This window comes from Gadus chalcogrammus, unplaced genomic scaffold (assembly GCF_026213295.1).
Source record: "Gadus chalcogrammus isolate NIFS_2021 unplaced genomic scaffold, NIFS_Gcha_1.0 GACHA089, whole genome shotgun sequence".
NCBI lineage: Eukaryota > Metazoa > Chordata > Actinopteri > Gadiformes > Gadidae > Gadus > Gadus chalcogrammus.
The window spans coordinates 88,225-110,560 of NW_026613524.1; the positions used below are offsets into that span (position 1 = coordinate 88,225).

Genomic DNA, 22,336 nt, shown 5'->3' on the forward strand with positions numbered 1-22,336 from the left:
CCGTACCATGGTTTGCATACATAATGTCTGTCCATTTCGTTTTTATATCTTTCATGATATGGTCTGTCCAGTTCGTTTCTTGCAGACATAACATGTCATTATTTTTACATTTAATTAATAGTTTTCCAAATTTGCTTTGATTCCTTAGCCCATTTGTGTTGAATGAAATCAAGCTTAACATTAAACACATAATTACGGTTTCATTCCCAACCTTCATTTTGTCCTTCTTTCCTCCCTCTTCCTCCTTTTCTCCTCAGCTTGGAGCGCAGCTTTTCTTTTCTTTGTGGTCTCCTCCGCCTTTCGTTCCTTCTGCGGTCTGCTTACACTCTCTGCCTCTGAAATATCCTCGATAATCATGAAGTCCATCGCAGTTTCCCTCTCGTCTCGGTTTCCATCTCCATGCTCCTTTACCCCAACGCTGCCGGTTCCGTCTGCTGGAGTCGTCTCGCGAGGAGCCTTCTCTCCACTCGATTCCTCTCCGGACCGGCTCTCCTCCTGCCCCACAGCTCCCAACACGTCTCCTGCTGCGACGTCACTCAGGGGATGCCGTCTTTGGTTCTGCACCATGGTCTCCGCCCTGCTCTCTGGGACGCCCCCTAGGTCTCCCTCCGTCTGCATGTCGTCCTCGTCGCTGTCCTCCGGCTCCTCCTCCTCGCCGTCAGTGCTGTTGACCTCCTCCGCGACGTTGACCTCCTCCGCGACGCTGACATCCTCTCTCTCCGCTGCTTCTGGAACACACTCCCTTGCATAGTGTCCCTGTTTTTTACACCTGTGACATCTGAATTCTGGGCATTCTCGGAAGATGTGACCCGGTTTTATACATAATCTGCATACTTTCATCTGCCTGTCATGGATCACGCGGAAGTACTCTCCCCCCTCTAGTGTTTCGAACTTCGTTGTGTAAGGTAGCGATTTCACTGTTTCAGTGAACCGGACCTTCAAGAACCTGGTTCCATCGGCTATGTCAGTTCCTGGCCACATTCTTCTTTTAATTGGCGAGATTGCCTTAACTCCCCATTCTGCAAGTTTGGCAAGAATGACACCATCCACAATGTACGTCGGCAAGTTTAAAAAAGATACAACTAATTCGTCATTTCTAATTTCTTTTGCCACTACCGTGCTCTTCTTTATTCTAATCCCATCTAACAGTTTATCCTTCCCTTCAACATTGTCCATTGTTATTTCGTACTTTTTGGGCATTTTAAAACGGCATCCATTCACCACCCCGCACGTTTTTTTAACCTCACTTAGAAGCTCCATCATAGTCACCATCTCATCTCCAACGATCTCTACCGCCAAGGTAAGCTCCTTCTCAAATTTCTTATCTGTGCTTTGAAGAAGTTCCTAGGTACTTTTACTGTTGTCCGTGATCCTTCTCATAGTCGTTTCCTTTCCAATGTCGGCGTTCTTTGTCGGTTGCTGCGTCTTGCCGTTGTCCATGATCCTGCTCGTGGTCGGGGTCTTTCCATGGTCGGTGTTCTTGGGCGATGTCTGCTCCATGCCGTTGTCCATATTCTGTGTCGTTGTGCTTGCCGGTCCGCTGTCAGTTGCCATGAGATCCGTCCTACTCCTCTCTACTCGCTCTCTCCTCTCCATTACGTCACTCATTCAAACACACACACACAAACAAAAACAAAAAAGACGTTCCCCCGAACAGCAAGCTGCTGGGGGAATAAAAAAAACTAAAACAAAAAGTAAAACACACTCACTCACTTTAAATCTAGCACAAACAAAAAGTCCACCTGCTCTCTCCACCTGCTCTCTCTGCTCACTGCTCACTTCCTGGTTGCACACCTGAACGGGATCAGACGAGATCGGGCGTGTTCAGGGTGGTATGGCCGTAAGCAATTAGTTCAGGCGCAAAACCAGGTTTTATACAGTAGCACATAAGGAGTGAGAAAGCTGCTGAGGCTCGACGTTACACTCTTACAAAAACAATCATTAGTTAGATATAAACGGCAGTAATTGATTCAGTAGGACTCCTTATCCATGTCAACGATCATTGTGACATCTGAATTCATTAATTATCTGAAATACACTGCGTGTGCGTGTGATGTTAAATGTTTGAACCAAGGTTAACGGTTAAAGTGTCAGAGAATGGGTGGTGATTTTTTGATGTCCTCCCATGATCTGAAGTGAGCGTGCGTGTTTGCGTTGGTGAAAGTTTAAGAAATGTACAACTGTCGGTTCAGCTCTCTGGTGCTCCCTGCTGGCAGTATCACTATACTGTCCTCATGTTTCACAAAAATAGTTTTGAGAGAGGTTGTCAGTTTTTGTATGTTGCTTAAATCCTCCAAAGCGGTTGGCAGTAAACATCAGGTCACGGTACGCCACGGTAGGCCACGGAGTCAATGAGCTCGAGTTGAAAAAGAAACAGCTTACAGCACCTGGTATTCCCAGGCGGTCTCCCATCCAAGTACTAACCAGGCCCGACCCTGCTTAGCTTCCTAGATCAGACGAGATCGGGCGTGTTCAGGGTGGTATGGCCGTAACCAATTAGTGCAGGCGCAAAACCAGGTTTTATACAGTAGCACATAAGGAGTGAGAAAGCTGCTGAGGCTCGACGTTACACTCTTACAAAAACAATCATTAGTTAGATATAAACGGCAGTAATTGATTCAGTAGGACTCCTTATCCATGTAAACGATCATTGTGACATCTGAATTCATTAATTATCTGAAATACACTGCGTGTGCGTGTGATGTTAAATGTTTGAACCAAGGTTAACGGTTAAAGTGTCAGAGAATAGGTGGTGATTTTTTGACGTCCTCCCATGATCTGAAGTGAGCGTGCGTGTTTGTGTTGGTGAAGGTTTAAGAAATGTACAACTGTCGGTTCAGCTCTCTGGTGCTCCCTGCTGGCAGCATCACTATACTGTCCTCATGTTTCACAAAAACAGTTTTGAGAGACGTTGTCAGTTTTTGTCTGTTGCTTAAATCCTCCAAAGCGGTTGGCAGTAAACATCAGGTCACGGTACGCCACGGTAGGCCACGGAGGCAATGAGCTCGAGTTGAAAAAGAAAAACTTACAGCACCTGGTATTCCCAGGCGGTCTCCCATCCAAGTACTAACCAGGCCCGACCCTGCTTAGCTTCCAAGATCAGACGAGATCGGGCGTGTTCAGGGTGGTATGGCCGTAAGCAATTAGTGCAGGCGCAAAACCAGGTTTTATACAGTAGCACATAAGGAGTGAGAAAGCTGCTGAGGCTCGACGTTACACTCTTACAAAAACAATCATTAGTTAGATATAAACGCCAGTAATTGATTCAGTAGGACTCCTTATCCATGTAAACGATCATTATGACATCTGAATTCATTAATTATCTGAAATACACTGCGTGTGCGTGTGATGTTAAATGTTTGAACCAAGGTTAACGGTTAAAGTGTCAGAGAATGGGTGGTGATTTTTTGACGTCCTCCCATGATCTGAAGTGAGCGTGCGTGTTTGTGTTGGTGAAAGTTTAAGAAATGTACAACTGTCGGTTCAGCTCTCTGGTGCTCCCTGCTGGCAGTATCACTATACTGTCCTCATGTTTCACAAAAATAGTTTTGAGAGACGTTGTCAGTTTTTGTATGTTGCTTAAATCCTCCAAAGCGGTTGGCAGTAAACATCAGGTCACGGTACGCCACGGTAGGCCACGGAGTCAATGAGCGCGAGTTGAAAAAGAAAATGCTTACAGCACCTGGTATTCCCAGGCGGTCTCCCATCCAAGTACTAACCAGGCCCGACCCTGCTTAGCTTCCGAGATCAGACGAGATCGGGCGTGTTCAGGGTGGTATGGCCGTAAGCAATTAGTGCCGGCGCAAAACCAGGTTTTATACAGTAGCACATAAGGAGTGAGAAAGCTGATGAGGCTCGACGTTACACTCTTACAAAAACAATCATTAGTTAGATATAAACGGCAGTAATTGATTCAGTAGGACTCCTTATCCATGTAAACGATCATTGTGACATCTGAATTCATTAATTATCTGAAATACACTGCGTGTGCGTGTGATGTTAAATGATTGAACCAAGGTTAACGGTTAAAGTGTCAGAGAATGGGTGGTGATTTTTTGACGTCCTCCCATGATCTGAAGTGAGCGTGCGTGTTTGTGTTGGTGAAAGTTTAAGAAATGTACAACTGTCGGTTCAGCTCTCTGGTGCTCCCTGCTGGCAGTATCACTATACTGTCCTCATGTTTCACAAAAATAGTTTTGAGAGACGTTGTCAGTTTTTGTACGTTGCTTAAATCCTCCAAAGCGGTTGGCAGTAAACATCAGGTCACGGTACGCCACGGTAGGCCACGGAGGCAATGAGCTCGAGTTGAAAAAGAAAAAGCTTACAGCACCTGGTATTCCCAGGCGGTCTCCCATCCAAGTACTAACCAGGCCCGACCCTGCTTAGCTTCCGAGATCAGACGAGATCGGGCGTGTTCAGGGTGGTATGGCCGTAAGCAGTTAGTGCAGGCGCAAAACCAGGTTTTATAGAGTAGCACATAAGGAGTGAGAAAGCTGCTGAGGCTCGACGTTACACTCTTACAAAAACAATCATTAGTTAGATATAAACGGCAGTAATTGATTCAGTAGGACTCCTTATCCATGTAAACGATCATTGTGACATCTGAATTCATTAATTATCTGAAATACACTGCGTGTGCGTGTGATGTTAAATGTTTGAACCAAGGTTAAGGGTTAAAGTGTCAGAGAATGGGTGGTGATTTTTTGACGTCCTCCCATGATCTGAAGTGAGCGTGCGTGTTTGTGTTGGTGAAAGTTTAAGAAATATACAACTGTCGTTTCAGCTCTCTGGTGCTCCCTGCTGGCAGTATCACTATACTGTCCTCATGTTTCACAAAAATAGTTTTGAGAGACGTTGTCAGTTTTTGTATGTTGCTTAAATCCTCCAAAGCGGTTGGCAGTAAACATCCGGTCACGGTACGCCACGGTAGGCCACGGAGGCAATGAGCTCGAGTTGAAAAAGAAAAAGCTTACAGCACCTGGTATTCCCAGGCGGTCTCCCATCCAAGTACTAACCAGGCCCGACCCTGCTTAGCTTCCGAGATCAGACGAGATCGGGCATGTTCAGGGTGGTATGGCCGCAAGCAATTAGTCCAGGCGCAAAACCAGGTTTTATACAGTAGCACATAAGGAGTGAGAAAGCTGCTGAGGCTCGACGTTACACTCTTACAAAAACAATCATTAGTTAGATATAAACGGCAGTAATTGATTCAGTAGGACTCCTTATCCATGTAAACGATCATTGTGACATCTGAATTCATTAATTATCTGAAATACACTGCGTGTGCGTGTGATGTTAAATGTTTGAACCAAGGTTAAGGGTTAAAGTGTCAGAGAATGGGTGGTGATTTTTTGACGTCCTCCCATGATCTGAAGTGAGCGTGCGTGTTTGTGTTGGTGAAAGTTTAAGAAATGTACAACTGTCGGTTCAGCTCTCTGGTGCTCCCTGCTGGCAGTATCACTATACTGTCCTCATGTTTCACAAAAATAGTTTTGAGAGACGTTGTCAGTTTTTGTATGTTGCTTAAATCCTCCAAAGCGGTTGGCAGTAAACATCAGGTCACGGTACGCCACGGTAGGCCACGGAGGCAATGAGCTCGAGTTGAAAAAGAAAAAGCTTACAGCACCTGGTATTCCCAGGCGGTCTCCCATCCAAGTACTAACCAGGCCCGACCCTGCTTAGCTTCCGAGATCAGACGAGATCGGGCATGTTCAGGGTGGTATGGCCGCAAGCAATTAGTCCAGGCGCAAAACCAGGTTTTATACAGTAGCACATAAGGAGTGAGAAAGCTGCTGAGGCTTGACGTTACACTTTTACAAAAACAATCATTAGTTAGATATAAACGGCAGTAATTGATTCAGTAGGACTCCTTATCCATGTAAACGATCATTGTGACATCTGAATTCATTAATTATCTGAAATACACTGCGTGTGCGTGTGATGTTAAATGTTTGAACCAAGGTTAACGGTTAAAGTGTCAGAGAATGGGTGGTGATTTTTTGACGTCCTCCCATGATCTGAAGTGAGCGTGCGTGTTTGTGTTGGTGAAAGTTTAAGAGATATACAACTGTCGTTTCAGCTCTCTGGTGCTCCCTGCTGGCAGTATCACTATACTGTCCTCATGTTTCACAAAAATAGTTTTGAGAGACGTTGTCAGTTTTTGTATGTTGCTTAAATCCTCCAAAGCGGTTGGCAGTAAACATCAGGTCACGGTACGCCACGGTAGGCCACGGAGTAAATGAGCTCGAGTTGAAAAAGAAAAAGCTTACAGCACCTGGTATTCCCAGGCGGTCTCCCATCCAAGTACTAACCAGGCCCGACCCTGCTTAGCTTCCGAGATCAGACGAGATCGGGCGTGTTCAGGGTGGTATGGCCGTAATCAATTAGTACAGGCGCAAAACCAGGTTTTATACAGTAGCAGATAAGGAGTGAGAAAGCTGCTGAGGCTCGACGTTACACTTTTACAAAAACAATCATTAGTTAGATATAAACGGCAGTAATTGATTCAGTAGGACTCCTTATCCATGTAAACGATCATTGTGACATCTGAATTCATTAATTATCTGAAATACACTGCGTGTGCGTGTGATGTTAAATGTTTGAACCAAGGTTAACGGTTAAAGTGTCAGAGAATGGGTGGTGATTTTTTGACGTCCTCCCATGATCTGAAGTGAGCGTGCGTGTTTGTGTTGGTGAAAGTTTAAGAAATGTACAACTGTCGGTTCAGCTCTCTGGTGCTCCCTGCTGGCAGTATCACTATACTGTCCTCATGTTTCACAAAAACTAGTTTTGAGAGACGTTGTCAGTTTTTGTAATGTTGCTTAAATCCTCCAAAGCGGTTGGCAGTAAACATCAGGTCACGGTACGCCACGGAGTCAATGAGCTCGAGTTGAAAAATAAAAAGCTTACAGCACCTGGTATTCCCAGGCGGTCTCCCATCCAAGTACTAACCAGGCCCGACCCTGCTTAGCTTCCGAGATCAGACGAGATCGGGCGTGTTCAGGGTGTATGGCCGTAAGCAATTAGTGCAGGCGCAAAACCAGGTTTTATACAGTAGGAGTGAGAAAGCTGCTGAGGCTCGACGTTACACTTTTAGAAAAACAATCATTAGTTAGATATAAACGGCAGTAATTGATTCAGTAGGACTCCTTATCCATGTAAACGATCATTGTGACATCTGAATTCATTAATTATCTGAAATACACTGCGTGTGCGTGTGATGTTAAATGTTTGAACCAAGGTTAACGGTTAAAGTGTCAGAGAATGGGTGGTGATTTTTTGACGTCCTCCCATGATCTGAAGTGAGCGTGCGTGTTTGTGTTGGTGAAAGTTTAAGAAATGTACAACTGTCGTTTCAGCTCTCTGGTGCTCCCTGCTGGCAGTATCACTATACTGTCCTCATGTTTCACAAAAATAGTTTTGAGAGACGTTGTCAGTTTTTGTATGTTGCTTAAATCCTCCAAAGCGGTTGGCAGTAAACATCAGGTCACGGTACGCCACGGTAGGCCACGGAGTCAATGAGCTCGAGTTGAAAAAGAAAACGCTTACAGCACCTGGTATTCCCGGGCGGTCTCCCATCCAAGTACTAACCAGGCCCAACCCTGCTTAGCTTCCGAGATCAGACGAGATCGGGCATGTTCAGCCTGGTATAGCCGTAAGCAATTAGTGCAGGCGCAAAACCAGGTTTTATACAGTAGCACATAAGGAGTGAGAAAGCTGCTGAGGCTCGACGTTACACTTTTACAAAACAATCATTAGTTAGATATAAACGGCAGTAATTGATTCAGTAGGACTCCTTATCCATGTAAACGATCATTGTGACATCTGAATTCATTAATTATCTGAAATACACTGCGTGTGCGTGTGATGTTAAATGTTTGAACCAAGGTTAACGGTTAAAGTGTCAGAGAATGGGTGGTGATTTTTTGACGTCCTCCCATGATCTGAAGTGAGCGTGCGTGTTTGTGTTGGTGAAAGTTTAAGAAATGTACAACTGTCGGTTCAGCTCTCTGGTGCTCCCTGCTGGCAGTATCACTATACTGTCCTCATGTTTCACAAAAATAGTTTTGAGAGACGTTGTCAGTTTTTGTATGTTGCTTAAATCCTCCAAAGCGGTTGGCAGTAAACATCAGGTCACGGTACGCCACGGAGTCAATGAGCTCGAGTTGAAAAATAAAAAGCTTACAGCACCTGGTATTCCCAGGCGGTCTCCCATCCAAGTACTAACCAGGCCCGACCCTGCTTAGCTTCCGAGATCAGACGAGATCGGGCGTGTTCAGGGTGGTATGGCCGTAAGCAATTAGTGCAGGCGCAAAACCAGGTTTTATACAGTAGCACATAAGGAGTGAGAAAGCTGCTGAGGCTCGACGTTACACTTTTAGAAAAAAAATCATTAGTTAGATATAAACGGCAGTAATTGATTCAGTAGGACTCCTTATCCATGTAAACGATCATTGTGACATCTGAATTCATTAATTATCTGAAATACACTGCGTGTGCGTGTGATGTTAAATGTTTGAACCAAGGTTAACGGTTAAAGTGTCAGAGAATGGGTGGTGATTTTTTGTACGTCCTCCCATGATCTGAAGTGAGCGTGCGTGTTTGTGTTGGTGAAAGTTTAAGAAATGTACAACTGTCGTTTCAGCTCTCTGGTGCTCCCTGCTGGCAGTATCACTATACTGTCCTCATGTTTCACAAAAATAGTTTTGAGAGACGTTGTCAGTTTTTGTATGTTGCTTAAATCCTCCAAAGCGGTTGGCAGTAAACATCAGGTCACGGTACGCCACGGTAGGCCACGGAGTCAATGAGCTCGAGTTGAAAAAGAAAAAGCTTACAGCACCTGGTATTCCCGGGCGGTCTCCCATCCAAGTACTAACCAGGCCCGACCCTGCTTAGCTTCCGAGATCAGACGAGATCGGGCATGTTCAGCCTGGTATAGCCGTAAGCAATTAGTGCAGGCGCAAAACCAGGTTTTATACAGTAGCACATAAGGAGTGAGAAAGCTGCTGAGGCTTGACGTTACACTTTTACAAAAACAATCATTAGTTAGATATAAACGGCAGTAATTGATTCAGTAGGACTCCTTATCCATGTAAACGATCATTGTGACATCTGAATTCATTAATTATCTGAAATACACTGCGTGTGCGTGTGATGTTAAATGTTTGAACCAAGGTTAACGGTTAAAGTGTCAGAGAATGGGTGGTGATTTTTTGACGTCCTCCCATGATCTGAAGTGAGCGTGCGTGTTTGTGTTGGTGAAAGTTTAAGAAATGTACAACTGTCGGTTCAGCTCTCTGGTGCTCCCTGCTGGCAGTATCACTATACTGTCCTCATGTTTCACAAAAATAGTTTTGAGAGACGTTGTCAGTTTTTGTATGTTGCTTAAATCCTCCAAAGCGGTTGGCAGTAAACATCAGGTCACGGTACGCCACGGAGTCAATGAGCTCGAGTTGAAAAATAAAAAGCTTACAGCACCTGGTATTCCCAGGCGGTCTCCCATCCAAGTACTAACCAGGCCCGACCCTGCTTAGCTTCCGAGATCAGACGAGATCGGGCGTGTTCAGGGTGGTATGGCCGTAAGCAATTAGTGCAGGCGCAAAACCAGGTTTTATACAGTAGGAGTGAGAAAGCTGCTGAGGCTCGACGTTACACTTTTAGAAAAAAAATCATTAGTTAGATATAAACGGCAGTAATTGATTCAGTAGGACTCCTTATCCATGTAAACGATCATTGTGACATCTGAATTCATTAATTATCTGAAATACACTGCGTGTGCGTGTGATGTTAAATGTTTGAACCAAGGTTAACGGTTAAAGTGTCAGAGAATGGGTGGTGATTTTTTGACGTCCTCCCATGATCTGAAGTGAGCGTGCGTGTTTGTGTTGGTGAAAGTTTAAGAAATGTACAACTGTCGTTTCAGCTCTCTGGTGCTCCCTGCTGGCAGTATCACTATACTGTCCTCATGTTTCACAAAAATAGTTTTGAGAGACGTTGTCAGTTTTTGTATGTTGCTTAAATCCTCCAAAGCGGTTGGCAGTAAACATCAGGTCACGGTACGCCACGGTAGGCCACGGAGTCAATGAGCTCGAGTTGAAAAAGAAAAAGCTTACAGCACCTGGTATTCCCAGGCGGTCTCCCACCAAGTACTAACAGGCCCGACCCTGCTTAGCTTCTGAGATCAGACGAGATCGGGCGTGTTCAGGGTGGTATGGCCGTAAGCAATTAGTGCAGGCGCAAAACCAGGTTTTATACAGTAGGAGTGAGAAAGCTGCTGAGGCTCGACGTTACACTTTTAGAAAAAAAATCATTAGTTAGATATAAACGGCAGTAATTGATTCAGTAGGACTCCTTATCCATGTAAACGATCATTGTGACATCTGAATTCATTAATTATCTGAAATACACTGCGTGTGCGTGTGATGTTAAATGTTTGAACCAAGGTTAACGGTTAAAGTGTCAGAGAATGGGTGGTGATTTTTTGACGTCCTCCCATGATCTGAAGTAGCGTGCGTGTTTGTGTTGGTGAAAGTTTAAGAAATGTACAACTGTCGTTTCAGCTCTCTGGTGCTCCCTGCTGGCAGTATCACTATACTGTCCTCATGTTTCACAAAAATAGTTTTGAGAGACGTTGTCAGTTTTTGTATGTTGCTTAAATCCTCCAAAGCGGTTGGCAGTAAACATCAGGTCACGGTACGCCACGGTAGGCCACGGAGTCAATGAGCTCGAGTTGAAAAAAGAAAAAGCTTACAGCACCTGGTATTCCCAGGCGGTCTCCCACCCAAGTACTAACCAGGCCCGACCCTGCTTAGCTTCTGAGATCAGACGAGATCGGGCGTGTTCAGGGTGGTATGGCCGTAAGCAATTAGTGCAGGCGCAAAACCAGGTTTTATACAGTAGCACATAAGGAGTGAGAAAGCTGCTGAGGCTCGACGTTACACTTTTACAAAAACAATCATTAGTTAGATATAAACGGCAGTAATTGATTCAGTAGGACTCCTTATCCATGTAAACGATCATTGTGACATCTGAATTCATTAATTATCTGAAATACACTGCGTGTGCGTGTGATGTCAAATGTTTGAACCAAGGTTAACGGTTAAAGTGTCAGAGAATGGGTGGTGATTTTTTGACGTCCTCCCATGATCTGAAGTGAGCGTGCGTGTTTGTGTTGGTGAAAGTTTAAGAAATGTACAACTGTCGTTTCAGCTCTCTGGTGCTCCCTGCTGGCAGTATCACTATACTGTCCTCATGTTTCACAAAAATAGTTTTGAGAGACGTTGTCAGTTTTTGTATGTTGCTTAAATCCTCCAAAGCGGTTGGCAGTAAACATCAGGTCACGGTACGCCACGGTAGGCCACGGAGGCAATGAGCTCGAGTTGAAAAAGAAAAAGCTTACAGCACCTGGTATTCCCTGGCGGTCTCCCATCCAAGTACTAACCAGGCCCGACCCTGCTTAGCTTCCAAGATCAGACGAGATCGGGTGTGTTCAGGCTGGTTTGGCCGTAAGCAATTAGTACAGGCGCAAAACCAGGTTTTATACAGTAGCAGATAAGGAGTGAGAAAGCTGCTGAGGCTTGACGTTACACTTTTACAAAAACAATCATTAGTTAGATATAAACGGCAGTAATTGATTCAGTAGGACTCCTTATCCATGTAAACGATCAGTGTGACATCTGAATTCATTAATTATCTGAAATACACTGCGTGTGCGTGTGATGTTAAATGTTTGAACCAAGGTTAACGGTTAAAGTGTCAGAGAATGGGTGGTGATTTTTTGACGTCCTCCCATGATCTGAAGTCAGCGTGCGTGTTTGTGTTGGTGAAAGTTTAAGAAATGTACAACTGTCGGTTCAGCTCTCTGGTGCTCCCTGCTGGCAGTATCACTATACTGTCCTCATGTTTCACAAAAATAGTTTTGAGAGACGTTGTCAGTTTTTGTATGTTGCTTAAATCCTCCAAAGCGGTTGGCAGTAAACATCAGGTCACGGTAGGTCACGGTAGGCCACGGAGGCAATGAGCTCGAGTTGAAAAAGAAAAAGCTTACAGCACCTGGTATTCCCAGGCGGTCTCCCATCCAATGGGACGTCCTCCCATGATCTGAAGTGAGCGTGCGTGTTTGTGTTGGTGAAAGTTTAAGAAATGTACAACTGTCGTTTCAGCTCTCTGGTGCTCCCTGCTGGCAGTATCACTATACTGTCCTCATGTTTCACAAAAATAGTTTTGAGAGACGTTGTCAGTCTTTGTATGTTGCTTAAATCCTCCAAAGCGGTTGGCAGTAAACATCAGGTCACGGTACGCCACGGAGTCAATGAGCTCGAGTTGAAAAAGAAAGAGCTTACAGCACCTGGTATTCCCAGGCGGTCTCCCAACCAAGTACTAACCAGGCCCGACCCTGCTTAGCTTCCGAGATCAGACGAGATCGGGCGTGTTCAGGGTGGTATGGCCGTAAGCAATTAGTGCAGGCGCAAAACCAAGTTTTATACAGTAGCACATAAGGAGTGAGAAAGCTGCTTAGGCTCGACGTTACACTTTTACAAAAACAATCATTAGTTAGATATAAACGGCAGTAATTGATTCAGTAGGACTCCTTATCCATGTAAACGATCATTGTGACATCTGAATTCATTAATTATCTGAAATACACTGCGTGTGCGTGTGATGTTAAATGTTTGAACCAAGGTTAACGGTTAAAGTGTCAGAGAATGGGTGGTGATTTTTTGACGTCCTCCCATGATCTGAAGTGAGCGTGCGTGTTTGTGTTGGTGAAAGTTTAAGAAATGTACAACTGTCATTTCAGCTCTCTGGTGCTCCCTGCTGGCAGTATCACTATACTGTCCTCATGTTTCACAAAAATAGTTTTGAGAGACGTTGTCAGTCTTTGTATGTTGCTTAAATCCTCCAAAGCGGTTGGCAGTAAACATCAGGTCACGGTAGGCCACGGAGGCAATGAGCTCGAGTTGAAAAAGAAAAAGCTTACAGCACCTGGTATTCCCAGGCGGTCTCCCATCCAAGTACTAACCAGGCCCGACCATGCTTAGCTTCAGAGATCAGACGAGATCTGGCGTGTTCTTTTTTTTTTATTTTTTTTTATTATTAACACAAAATATATACATACACCATCATACATAAATAAAATATAAAACAAATAAAACAAGAAAGATACTTCATAAAACCAAAATAACTACAAACAATACTGGGTTAGCCAGGATGCTTTTGTAAAAACCTTCAATACGCTGGCCCCTCACCAAATCAAAAAAGTCATGAACTTAAAACACTAATTAACAAGAAATAAAAAATAGTCAGTCACCCTGCTGACCTCAACTTATCCAAAATCCAATTTCACTTCCCCATCGCCTCCAAGCACAACAAAAGTGCTCCCCTCCACAAACCCTCCCAGAAACTCATCTTTCCCAACATAACTATACACCATATTTACATCTCTTCTCATTATACTCTTAAAAACACTCCATACCTCAACTCTCTTCTTCTCATAATGGGCCAAATTTCTCCTGAGCTTGACAGCAAACCTTGCGTGGCTTAAAACATAATTTAACAGATTAACATTACAACCTTCCAACCTACTTGTCACACCAAACAGCCACAACTCTCTCCATTTCATTCTCTCCACAAACCCTCCTCCCCAACATCTGTTTATTAATCCTTTAATTTTCCCAAAGTATCCCTCCAACTCACAACATTCAACAAACTCATGCATACACGTTTCCACCCCCACTCCGCACACATCACATTCCTTCCTCACATTCACATCAAACCTACTGATTATTAAATTGTTAAACACCCTATTGTGCCGCAAAAGGAAATCAAAATCTTCACATTCAATGCAGTTCCATTTCACTCTTAAATTCCTCCATATTCCCCCTACATCCATATCAATCATCACTCTAACCCATACTTTCTCTGCAGCCGGTCTCCTCACTTCTTTCCCTCTTAAACATCTATACATTACTCTCGTTTTCACACTCTTCAGACTCACCCTCCTTTCTCCTTCCCCCACATACATTTCCATCTCACCTTCTCCATTCACCACAGCCTCTCTCTCAATCATCCCAACCCATTCTCTCGGCATACCCTCCTTGATCCTTTCCAACACTCCCTGTGCCGTACCCAACCATATTTCATCCCCTCTTTCCCTCACCTCATCGACCATTACCTGTGCCCTCATGAACCCAGGTACATACTCATAAACTAAATCCTTCACCTTCCTAACCCCTGCTCTCCAAATCACCCTGTTATAAATTGTGTTCCCCTCAAATGTGATTTTTGGATTTAAAAACACTGGTTGCTCCCATACCTGCTTAACATCCTTACACTCATACTTCACACATTTCACAAACTCTCCCCACGCTCCCAACACCTCCTTATAAAACTCAGCCACTCCAACCAACATACCTTTCTTTAGTTCCATATACACTCCACTCTCTCCACACCCACCACACTTATTAATTGCTTCCCTTAAAAACACCTTCCATATATGATCCCCCTTGTCCTTTAAATATCTCACCACCATTTTCACCCTCAGGGCTTTCTTTTTCCTTTCTAAATTAATCAATTTTAACCCACCATCCTCATACTCATTTTCCATCACCTCCCTGGCTATCCTAACTCCCTTCCCTCCCCACACAAACTCACTCACCATTCTCTCCACCTCCTTCAAAACTCTATCAGGCACATCCAACACATTCATTGCATACACAAGCTTGCTCATTACCAGCGCATTCACAACTGTCACCTTCCCCTTCAGCTTCAACCCTCTAAGTTTCCAAAACCTTAACGTCTTCCTAATACCATTCATTATCCCTTCAAACTGCATATCCCTCCCTTCTTTATCCTCTATCCCTAAGTTCACACCTAACATCCTAAAATAATCCTTTTTCTCTTTCAATCCTATCTCCCTCCTACCTGCTCTCTCCACACCTACATACATGATTTCTGACTTTTCTATGTTTATTTTTGCCCCTGATGCCCTACCATATAACTCTACACTACCTAAAACCTCAACTACACTTTCCCTGTCCCTTACTGTAACTGTCGTGTCATCCGCATACTGAAATAATAAACTAACCCGCCCCTCTGGTAACTCTATACCCCTGATCCCATCATTCTGCATTAGAAGTGCCGCTAGCGGCTCTGCCGACAAGGAGTAGAGCAGTGCCGACAGCGGACAGCCTTGCCTAACCGACCTTTCCAGTCTAAATGAGTCTGTGACAATCCCATTGATTTTAACGCAACTCACTGCCCTGTCGTACATCCTCTTTATCCATCCTACCAACCTGTGCCCAAAACCAAATTTATCTAACACTCTATATAAATACTCATGATCCACCCTATCAAATGCTTTGTTCAAATCTAAACTTACAACTATCCCCCCTTTATCTCTCTTCATATATTCTATTATGTCCCTAATACTGCTAATTGTGTCTGCTATGTCCCTACCTGGTATACTATATGCCTGTGTGCTTCCCACCACCTTCCCTATTACCTGCTTGACCCTGTTGGCTAACACCCTTGCTAAAACTTTATAATCACCATTCAACATACTAAGTGGCCTATAATTCTGTAGCTTAACCCTACTCCCTTTCTTGTGTATCACCGTTACTAACCCTGTCGACATGCTCAGCGGCATCTCGCCCTTCTCCTCTATCCATCTAAATAACCTCTCTAGCACTGGCACTAACTCCTCCCTAAACTCAACATAAAATTCACCAATTAACCCATCTATCCCTGGACTCTTATTTCTCCCTAACCCTCCTATCGCTTCATTTATTTCACCTGTCCCTATTCCTGTCTCACACATCTCCCTATCATCATCGCTCAACCTGGCTTTCACACTATCCAACACCTGCCTCATACTCTCCTCATCCACTTCTTCTTTCCTAAATAAATCCCTATAAAAATCTTCTACTCTTTCAGCTATCCCTACAAAATCAGTAATCATCTCCCCTTCCTATCCTTCCACCTTTTCTAAATAATTATTCTTCTGCTTCGTCTTTTCTAATCCTAAAAAGAATCCTGTACATTTCTCTCCCTCAATCACATATCTGGCCCTACTTCTGACTATTGCACCCATACACCTCCTCTGTTCTATCTCCTTCAGTTCATCCTTAATTCTAATATACTTCCCCAAATCATAGCCTACCACCTCATCCGCTCTCTTTGCCTCTCTAGCTAAATCTCCCTTTAACCTCCTCTCTCTCTCTCTCTGGGTCATATTCCTGCCTCTACTATAACCCATACTCAATTCCTTTATCTCTCCTTTCAAACTCTCCCACCACCTCCCAATGTCCTCCTCATACATTCTCTCATTCTTCCTCCTCAATATACATTCTCTCACTTTCCTTTTGTACTTTTCTTCTCTCAGCAACTCACCATTCATACACCACACGCCTCCCCCTCTCCTCTCAAACCCCTGACCTAAATTAAACCCTAACACCATGTGATCACTGAGCGCAGTAACCTTATACTCAATTCTCCCTATCCTACCTGAAATGCCGTTTGTACTCAAAACTAAATCTATCCTACTCTGTTTTAAAACTCCTCTCACCACTTGCCTCCTTGAAAAAACCCTCCCTTCTGGATTCCTTTCCCTCCACACATCTATTAAACCATTGTCTCTCATAACCTCCTCCAACACACCTCTTGACAAGTCATTCATGAAACACATACTTGCAGACGCATCCAACCTCCCACACCACACGTTAAAGTCACCCACCACCAAACAGTTTTCCACACACATTCCCCCCAATCCCTCAAAAAAAACCCTCCTCTCCTTCACCTCATTCGGCGCATACACATTCAACAATCGACATATTTTACCCAAGTACTCAAAAGTAATTCCTATCACCCTCCCATCACCATCATCCACACACTTCGTCACTTTCTCAACCACTCCCCTTTTCACTAAAATTGCTACCCCTCTTGATTTAACACCACCATTATTCACATACATGTCCCCCATCCATTCTCTCTCAACCACCCTCATAACCTCCTCATCCCAATGTGTCTCTTGTAAACATATTATGTCTGCCTCACACACCATCAAGGTTTGCTGCCTCCTGTTCCTGTCCCTTAGCCCATTAGCGTTAAAAGAAGTTATCCTGATCATTAAAAGTATAAATGAGAAGAGATTCCACACGTTATATTATTAATTTGCACTTTTTTTCCCCTTATCTTCTCTCTCCTTCCTCCCCGATGGTCTTTTCCTATTTCCTCCCACCACCTCCATGTTTTCCTCCCCACTGTCTGATATATCCGAAGCCACCCACTTCCTACTTTCTGTTATATCAGAAGCCCTCCACCCAAACTTAATCCCGCTTGCCACCGACCTTCCTCCTCCCTGTCCCACCACAGTCATTCCACTCTTTCCCACGTTCTTCTCCCCTCCTTTCGCTCCCTCACCCGCGCTGCTCCGCTCCTCTCGCTCGTCCGTCCCTCTCACAGCACTGTCCGCGCTGCAGCCGTTCTCCTCCCTTTCCATCTCTCCTCCCGTCTCCGTTGTCTCTTCCGCTACGCCGGAAGCTCCAGGAACGACACCACCGTTTCGTCACTGGTAAGCTCCTTTGCAACTATACTAACCCCTCTTATTTTGAACCCGTCCATAAGTTTATTCTTCCCACTGAGGTGTCCCATTGTCAATTCGTACTTTTTCAAACCAGTTTTACGGCACGCCATCAACTCCCCGCACACCTCTCTCGTCACTCTCATAAACTCCATCACTGTTATTGGATCTTCCCCGATCAGTTCCACACTCACGGTCAGTTCTTTGTCGTATTTAATCTCTCCAACCTCTTCTCCCCTCTGGTCTTTCTTTCCATAATCTACTCCATCCAAGCCTTTTACGTTTCCATTTCCCGATTCCATTACGTCCGTCCGCATGGTATTCCTTCCCCAAACCAATGGGAGAATTATATTCCCCCAAACAGTGCCTCACTGTTTGGGGGAGATGTATCAAAGAAAATCAAAAAATAGGATACTTAAACAAGCATAAAGGTCTCACCAAACACTCGACTGCTCTCTGCTCTCTGCTCACTTCCTGCTTGCGCACCTGAACGGGATCAGACGAGATCGGGCGTGTTCAGGGTGGTATGGCCGTAAACAATTAGTGCAGGCGTAAAAACAGGTTTTATACAGTAGCACATAAGGAGTGAGAAAGCTGCTGAGGCTCGACGTTACACTTTTACAAAAACAATCATTAGTTAGATATAAACGGCAGTAATTGATTCAGTAGGACTCCTTATCCATGTAAACGATCATTGTGACATCTGAATTCATTAATTATCTGCAATACACTGCGTGTGCGTGTGATGTTAAATGTTTGAACCAAGGTTAACGGTTAAAGTGTCAGAGAATGGGTGGTGATTTTTTGACGTCCTCCCATGATCTGAAGTGAGCGTGCGTGTTTGTGTTGGTGAAAGTTTAAGAAATGTACAACTGTCGTTTCAGCTCTCTGGTGCTCCCTGCTGGCAGTATCACTATACTGTCCTCATGTTTCACAAAAATAGTTTTGAGAGACGTTGTCAGTCTTTGTATGTTGCTTAAATCCTCCAAAGCGGTTGGCAGTAAACATCAGGGGTCTCATTTAGAAAACTATGCGTGGGATCGTTACTAAAAATATGCGTACGCCCAGAAGCCAAGTTTTGCGTGCGCCAAAAAATATTCCGATTTATAAAACACTGCGTACGCACACCTGTACGCAATCTTTGCTTTATAAATCACAGACTGCCTACAAGTGTGCGCAGCTGAATCAGCTTCACGTTCCGCCCTCTACACGCCCCTTTTTAACCATAAATGGTCAATGCAAATGACCTCATGAATGCGATCTGCATATAAAACAGACTCAGATGCCGGTATTATGTCTTGTTGGAAACAATGGCAGAAGTACTGAGAAAATCAAAAAAGCGAAATTTCACGGAGGTTGAAGTGGAGACACTTGTGGGTGAGATGGAGGCCCGAAAGGTAGTTTTGTTCGGCGGTCACGGGATTGGGATCATCAACAACAAAAAGCAGAGTGAGTGGCAACATGTTGCTGCAGCAGTGAACTCTGTCAGTAGCACGGAGCGCACTGTCCCAGAATTAAAAAAAGAAGTGGTCTGACATAGAGTTACATATTTTTATGTAGCCTACCAATAAATCGTTATGGTCCCTAAATACCCTCTCCCTCCGAATCCTGCCATTTGCATGGTCCGCCAGAAGTGCCATATGGTGCAGCATTACAACAGCGCTCACCTCTGTATTTATAGGGTTACGGTAATAAGACTGACGAGAACGCCTTGGATAATCAGTTTGTAATCACCCACGTAAAATGTTCTTGAACATAACCCCTTTTTAATGCCTGATTTGTCATGAAAAGCATCAAGAGTAACGGACAACGATTGTGGTGAGGCTTGGTTTTTCACACTTGATTTAATTGACATTTGATTATGTGTTTACAGTCTCATCTCATCTCATTTCCGTCCGCTTATCCGGGGTCGGGTCGCGGGGGGAGCAGCTCAAGCAGGGGGCCCCAAACTTCCCCTTCCCGGTCCACATTGACCAGCTCCCACGGGGGGATCCCGAGGCGTTCCCAGGCCAGTGTTGAGATATAATCTCTCCACCTAGTCCTGGGTCTTCCCCGAGGTCTCCTCCCCACTGGACGTGCCTGAAACACCTCCCAAGGAAGGCGCCCAGTGGGCATCCTTACCAGATGCCCGAACAACCTCAGCTGACTCCTTTCTAAGTAAAGGAGCAGCGGCTCTAATCCGAGTTCCTCACGGATGGCTGAGCTTCTCACCCTATCCCTAAGGGAGACGCCAGCCACCCTTCTGAGAAAACTCATCTCGGCCGCTTGTACCCGCAATCTCGTCCTTTCGGTCATCACCCAGCCCTCATGACCATAGGTGAGGATAGGAACGAAGATCGACCGGTAGATCGAGAGCTTTGCCTTGTGGCTCAGCTCTCTTTTCGTTACAACGGTGCGGTAAAGCGAACGCAATACCGCCCCCGCTGCTCCGATTCTCCTGCCAATCTCACGCTCCATAGTACCCTTGCTCGCGAACAAGACCCCGAGGTATTTGAACTCCTTCACTTGGGCTAAGGATTACAGGTGTTTACAGTGTCACATAAAAATATTATGTTATTGACACATGTTGGACAGATGCTCTATTCCATGCAGTCGCGCCGTCAGTGGTTAGTATGGAGTGACGGGATTAAATATAGAGAATTTCTTTTTATTTCTATTCTAAAGGAGATATTTCTGGAGTTATAACTGAGAAATAACGCAGTGGATTTAAATTATTCTGATTAGGATTTAACGCATGACACGGGTTGAAATTAAATTTATGAAGGGCGATGATAAAACATAATCGTTCTTCTCACTCTGCAATTCTTCGGTCTGACTTCAGTTCACCACCACACCGTCTGTGTCGCCAATTCTCCTTTTCCTCCAAACCATGCGTACGCATGGGTCAGAGTTTGCTTAGGGCTGCGCACATTTTCCCGTCAAGTTGGTTTTTTATAGATCACAACCTTGGCGTGAAAAGTCACGTACGCAACTTTCAGCCCCGTTTTGTGCGTACGCAACGGTTATAAATTAGGCCCCAGGTCACGGTAGGCCACGGAGGCAATGAGCTTGAGTTGAAAAAGAAAAAGCTTACAGCACCTGGTATTCCCAGGCGGTCTCCCATCCAAGTACTAACCAGGCCCAACCCTGCTTAGCTTCCGAGATCAGACGAGATCGGGCGTGTTCAGGGTGGTATGGCCGTAAGCAATTAGTGCAGGCGCAAAACCAGGTTTTATACAGTAGCACATAAGTAGTGAGCAAGCTGCTGAGGCTCGACGTTACACTTTTACAAAAACAATCATTAGTTAGATATAAATGGCAGTAATTGATTCAGTAGGACTCCTTATCCATGCAAACGATTATTGTGACATCTGAATTCATTAATTGTCTGCAATACACTGCGTGTGCGTGTGATGTTAATTGTTTGAACCAAGGTTAACGGTTAAAGTGTCAGAGAATGGGTGGTGATTTTTTGCCGTCCTCCCATGATCTGAAGTGAGCGTGCGTGTTTGTGTTGGTGAAAGTTTAAGAAATGTACAACTGTCGTTTCAGCTCTCTGGTGCTCCCTGCTGGCAGTATCACTATACTGTCCTCATGTTTCACAAAAAAAGTTTTGAGAGACGTTGTCAGTCTTTGTATGTTGCTTAAATCCTCCAAAGCGGTTGGCAGTAAACATCAGGTCACGGTAGGCCACGGAGGCAATGAGCTCGAGTTGAAAAAGAAAAAGCTTAAAGCACCTGGTATTCCCAGGCGGTCTTCCATCCAAGTACTAACCAGGCCCGATCATGCTTAACTTCAGAGATCAGACGAGATCGGGCGTGTTCATGGTGGTATGGCCGTAAGCAATTAGTTCAGGCGTAAAAACAGGTTTTATACAGTAGCACATAAGGAGTGAGAAAGCTGCTGAGGCTCGACGTTACACTTTTACAAAAACAATCATTAGTTAGATATAAATGGCAGTAATTGATTCAGTAGCACTCCTTATCCATGTAAACGATCATTGTGACATCTGAATTCATTAATTATCTGCAATACACTGCGTGTGCGTGTGATGTTAAATGTTTGAACCAAGGTTAACGGTTAAAGTGTCAGAGAATGGGTGGTGATTTTTTGACGTCCTCCCATGATCTGAAGTGAGCGTGCGTGTTTGTGTTGGTGAAAGTTTAAGAAATGTACAACTGTCGTTTCAGCTCTCTGGTGCTCCCTGCTGGCAGTATCACTATACTGTCCTCATGTTTCACAAAAATAGTTTTGAGAGACGTTGTCAGTCTTTGTATGTTGCTTAAATCCCCCAAAGCGGTTGGCAGTAAACATCAGGTCACGGTAGGCCACGGAGGCAATGAGCTCGAGTTGAAAAAGAAATAGCTTACAGCACCTGGTATTCCCAGTCGGTCTCCCATCCAAGTACTAACCAGGCCCGACCCTGCTTAGCTTCCGAGATCAGACGAGATCAGGCATGTTGAGGGTGGTATGGCCGTAAGCAATTAGTGCAGGCGCAAAACCAGTTTTTATACAGTAGCACATAAGGAGTGAGAAAGCTGCTGAGGCTCGACGTTACACTTTTACAAAAACAATCATTAGTTAGATATAAACGGCAGTAATTGATTCAGTAGGACTCCTTATCCATGTAAACGATCATTGTGACATCTGAATTCATTAATTATCTGCAATACACTGCGTGTGCGTGTGATGTTAAATGTTTGAACCAAGGTTAACGGTTAAAGTGTCAGAGAATGGGTGGTGATTTTTTGACGTCCTCCCATGATCTGAAGTGAGGGT

At 44.5% G+C, this 22,336-nt stretch overlaps 19 non-coding genes across 19 annotated transcripts; all 19 read right to left on the reverse strand.

Moving 5' to 3' along the window:
* Positions 1–2,375: 2,375 nt before the first annotated feature.
* On the reverse strand, positions 2,376–2,494 carry LOC130378595 (5S ribosomal RNA). The gene has a single exon (XR_008894791.1). It is a non-coding gene; the product is annotated as a 5S ribosomal RNA (ribosomal RNA).
* A 528-nt stretch (positions 2,495–3,022) lies between these two features.
* Positions 3,023–3,141, reverse strand: LOC130378581 (5S ribosomal RNA). The gene has a single exon (XR_008894778.1). It is a non-coding gene; the product is annotated as a 5S ribosomal RNA (ribosomal RNA).
* Positions 3,142–3,670: 529 nt separating this feature from the next.
* On the reverse strand, positions 3,671–3,789 carry LOC130378569 (5S ribosomal RNA). The gene has a single exon (XR_008894767.1). It is a non-coding gene; the product is annotated as a 5S ribosomal RNA (ribosomal RNA).
* A 529-nt stretch (positions 3,790–4,318) lies between these two features.
* On the reverse strand, positions 4,319–4,437 carry LOC130378592 (5S ribosomal RNA). The gene has a single exon (XR_008894788.1). It is a non-coding gene; the product is annotated as a 5S ribosomal RNA (ribosomal RNA).
* A 529-nt stretch (positions 4,438–4,966) lies between these two features.
* LOC130378572 (5S ribosomal RNA) lies at positions 4,967–5,085 on the reverse strand. Its single transcript, XR_008894770.1, has one exon. It is a non-coding gene; the product is annotated as a 5S ribosomal RNA (ribosomal RNA).
* Positions 5,086–5,614: 529 nt separating this feature from the next.
* Positions 5,615–5,733, reverse strand: LOC130378573 (5S ribosomal RNA). Its single transcript, XR_008894771.1, has one exon. It is a non-coding gene; the product is annotated as a 5S ribosomal RNA (ribosomal RNA).
* Positions 5,734–6,262: 529 nt separating this feature from the next.
* Positions 6,263–6,381, reverse strand: LOC130378571 (5S ribosomal RNA). The gene has a single exon (XR_008894769.1). It is a non-coding gene; the product is annotated as a 5S ribosomal RNA (ribosomal RNA).
* A 521-nt stretch (positions 6,382–6,902) lies between these two features.
* LOC130378594 (5S ribosomal RNA) lies at positions 6,903–7,020 on the reverse strand. Its single transcript, XR_008894790.1, has one exon. It is a non-coding gene; the product is annotated as a 5S ribosomal RNA (ribosomal RNA).
* A 521-nt stretch (positions 7,021–7,541) lies between these two features.
* On the reverse strand, positions 7,542–7,660 carry LOC130378600 (5S ribosomal RNA). The gene has a single exon (XR_008894796.1). It is a non-coding gene; the product is annotated as a 5S ribosomal RNA (ribosomal RNA).
* A 518-nt stretch (positions 7,661–8,178) lies between these two features.
* On the reverse strand, positions 8,179–8,297 carry LOC130378603 (5S ribosomal RNA). The gene has a single exon (XR_008894799.1). It is a non-coding gene; the product is annotated as a 5S ribosomal RNA (ribosomal RNA).
* Positions 8,298–8,827: 530 nt separating this feature from the next.
* LOC130378599 (5S ribosomal RNA) lies at positions 8,828–8,946 on the reverse strand. Its single transcript, XR_008894795.1, has one exon. It is a non-coding gene; the product is annotated as a 5S ribosomal RNA (ribosomal RNA).
* Positions 8,947–9,465: 519 nt separating this feature from the next.
* On the reverse strand, positions 9,466–9,584 carry LOC130378609 (5S ribosomal RNA). Its single transcript, XR_008894802.1, has one exon. It is a non-coding gene; the product is annotated as a 5S ribosomal RNA (ribosomal RNA).
* A 521-nt stretch (positions 9,585–10,105) lies between these two features.
* LOC130378602 (5S ribosomal RNA) lies at positions 10,106–10,222 on the reverse strand. Its single transcript, XR_008894798.1, has one exon. It is a non-coding gene; the product is annotated as a 5S ribosomal RNA (ribosomal RNA).
* Positions 10,223–10,743: 521 nt separating this feature from the next.
* Positions 10,744–10,862, reverse strand: LOC130378579 (5S ribosomal RNA). Its single transcript, XR_008894776.1, has one exon. It is a non-coding gene; the product is annotated as a 5S ribosomal RNA (ribosomal RNA).
* A 529-nt stretch (positions 10,863–11,391) lies between these two features.
* On the reverse strand, positions 11,392–11,510 carry LOC130378598 (5S ribosomal RNA). Its single transcript, XR_008894794.1, has one exon. It is a non-coding gene; the product is annotated as a 5S ribosomal RNA (ribosomal RNA).
* Positions 11,511–12,334: 824 nt separating this feature from the next.
* On the reverse strand, positions 12,335–12,453 carry LOC130378570 (5S ribosomal RNA). The gene has a single exon (XR_008894768.1). It is a non-coding gene; the product is annotated as a 5S ribosomal RNA (ribosomal RNA).
* Positions 12,454–20,644: 8,191 nt separating this feature from the next.
* On the reverse strand, positions 20,645–20,763 carry LOC130378568 (5S ribosomal RNA). Its single transcript, XR_008894766.1, has one exon. It is a non-coding gene; the product is annotated as a 5S ribosomal RNA (ribosomal RNA).
* A 519-nt stretch (positions 20,764–21,282) lies between these two features.
* On the reverse strand, positions 21,283–21,401 carry LOC130378601 (5S ribosomal RNA). The gene has a single exon (XR_008894797.1). It is a non-coding gene; the product is annotated as a 5S ribosomal RNA (ribosomal RNA).
* A 519-nt stretch (positions 21,402–21,920) lies between these two features.
* Positions 21,921–22,039, reverse strand: LOC130378596 (5S ribosomal RNA). The gene has a single exon (XR_008894792.1). It is a non-coding gene; the product is annotated as a 5S ribosomal RNA (ribosomal RNA).
* Positions 22,040–22,336: the final 297 nt, after the last annotated feature.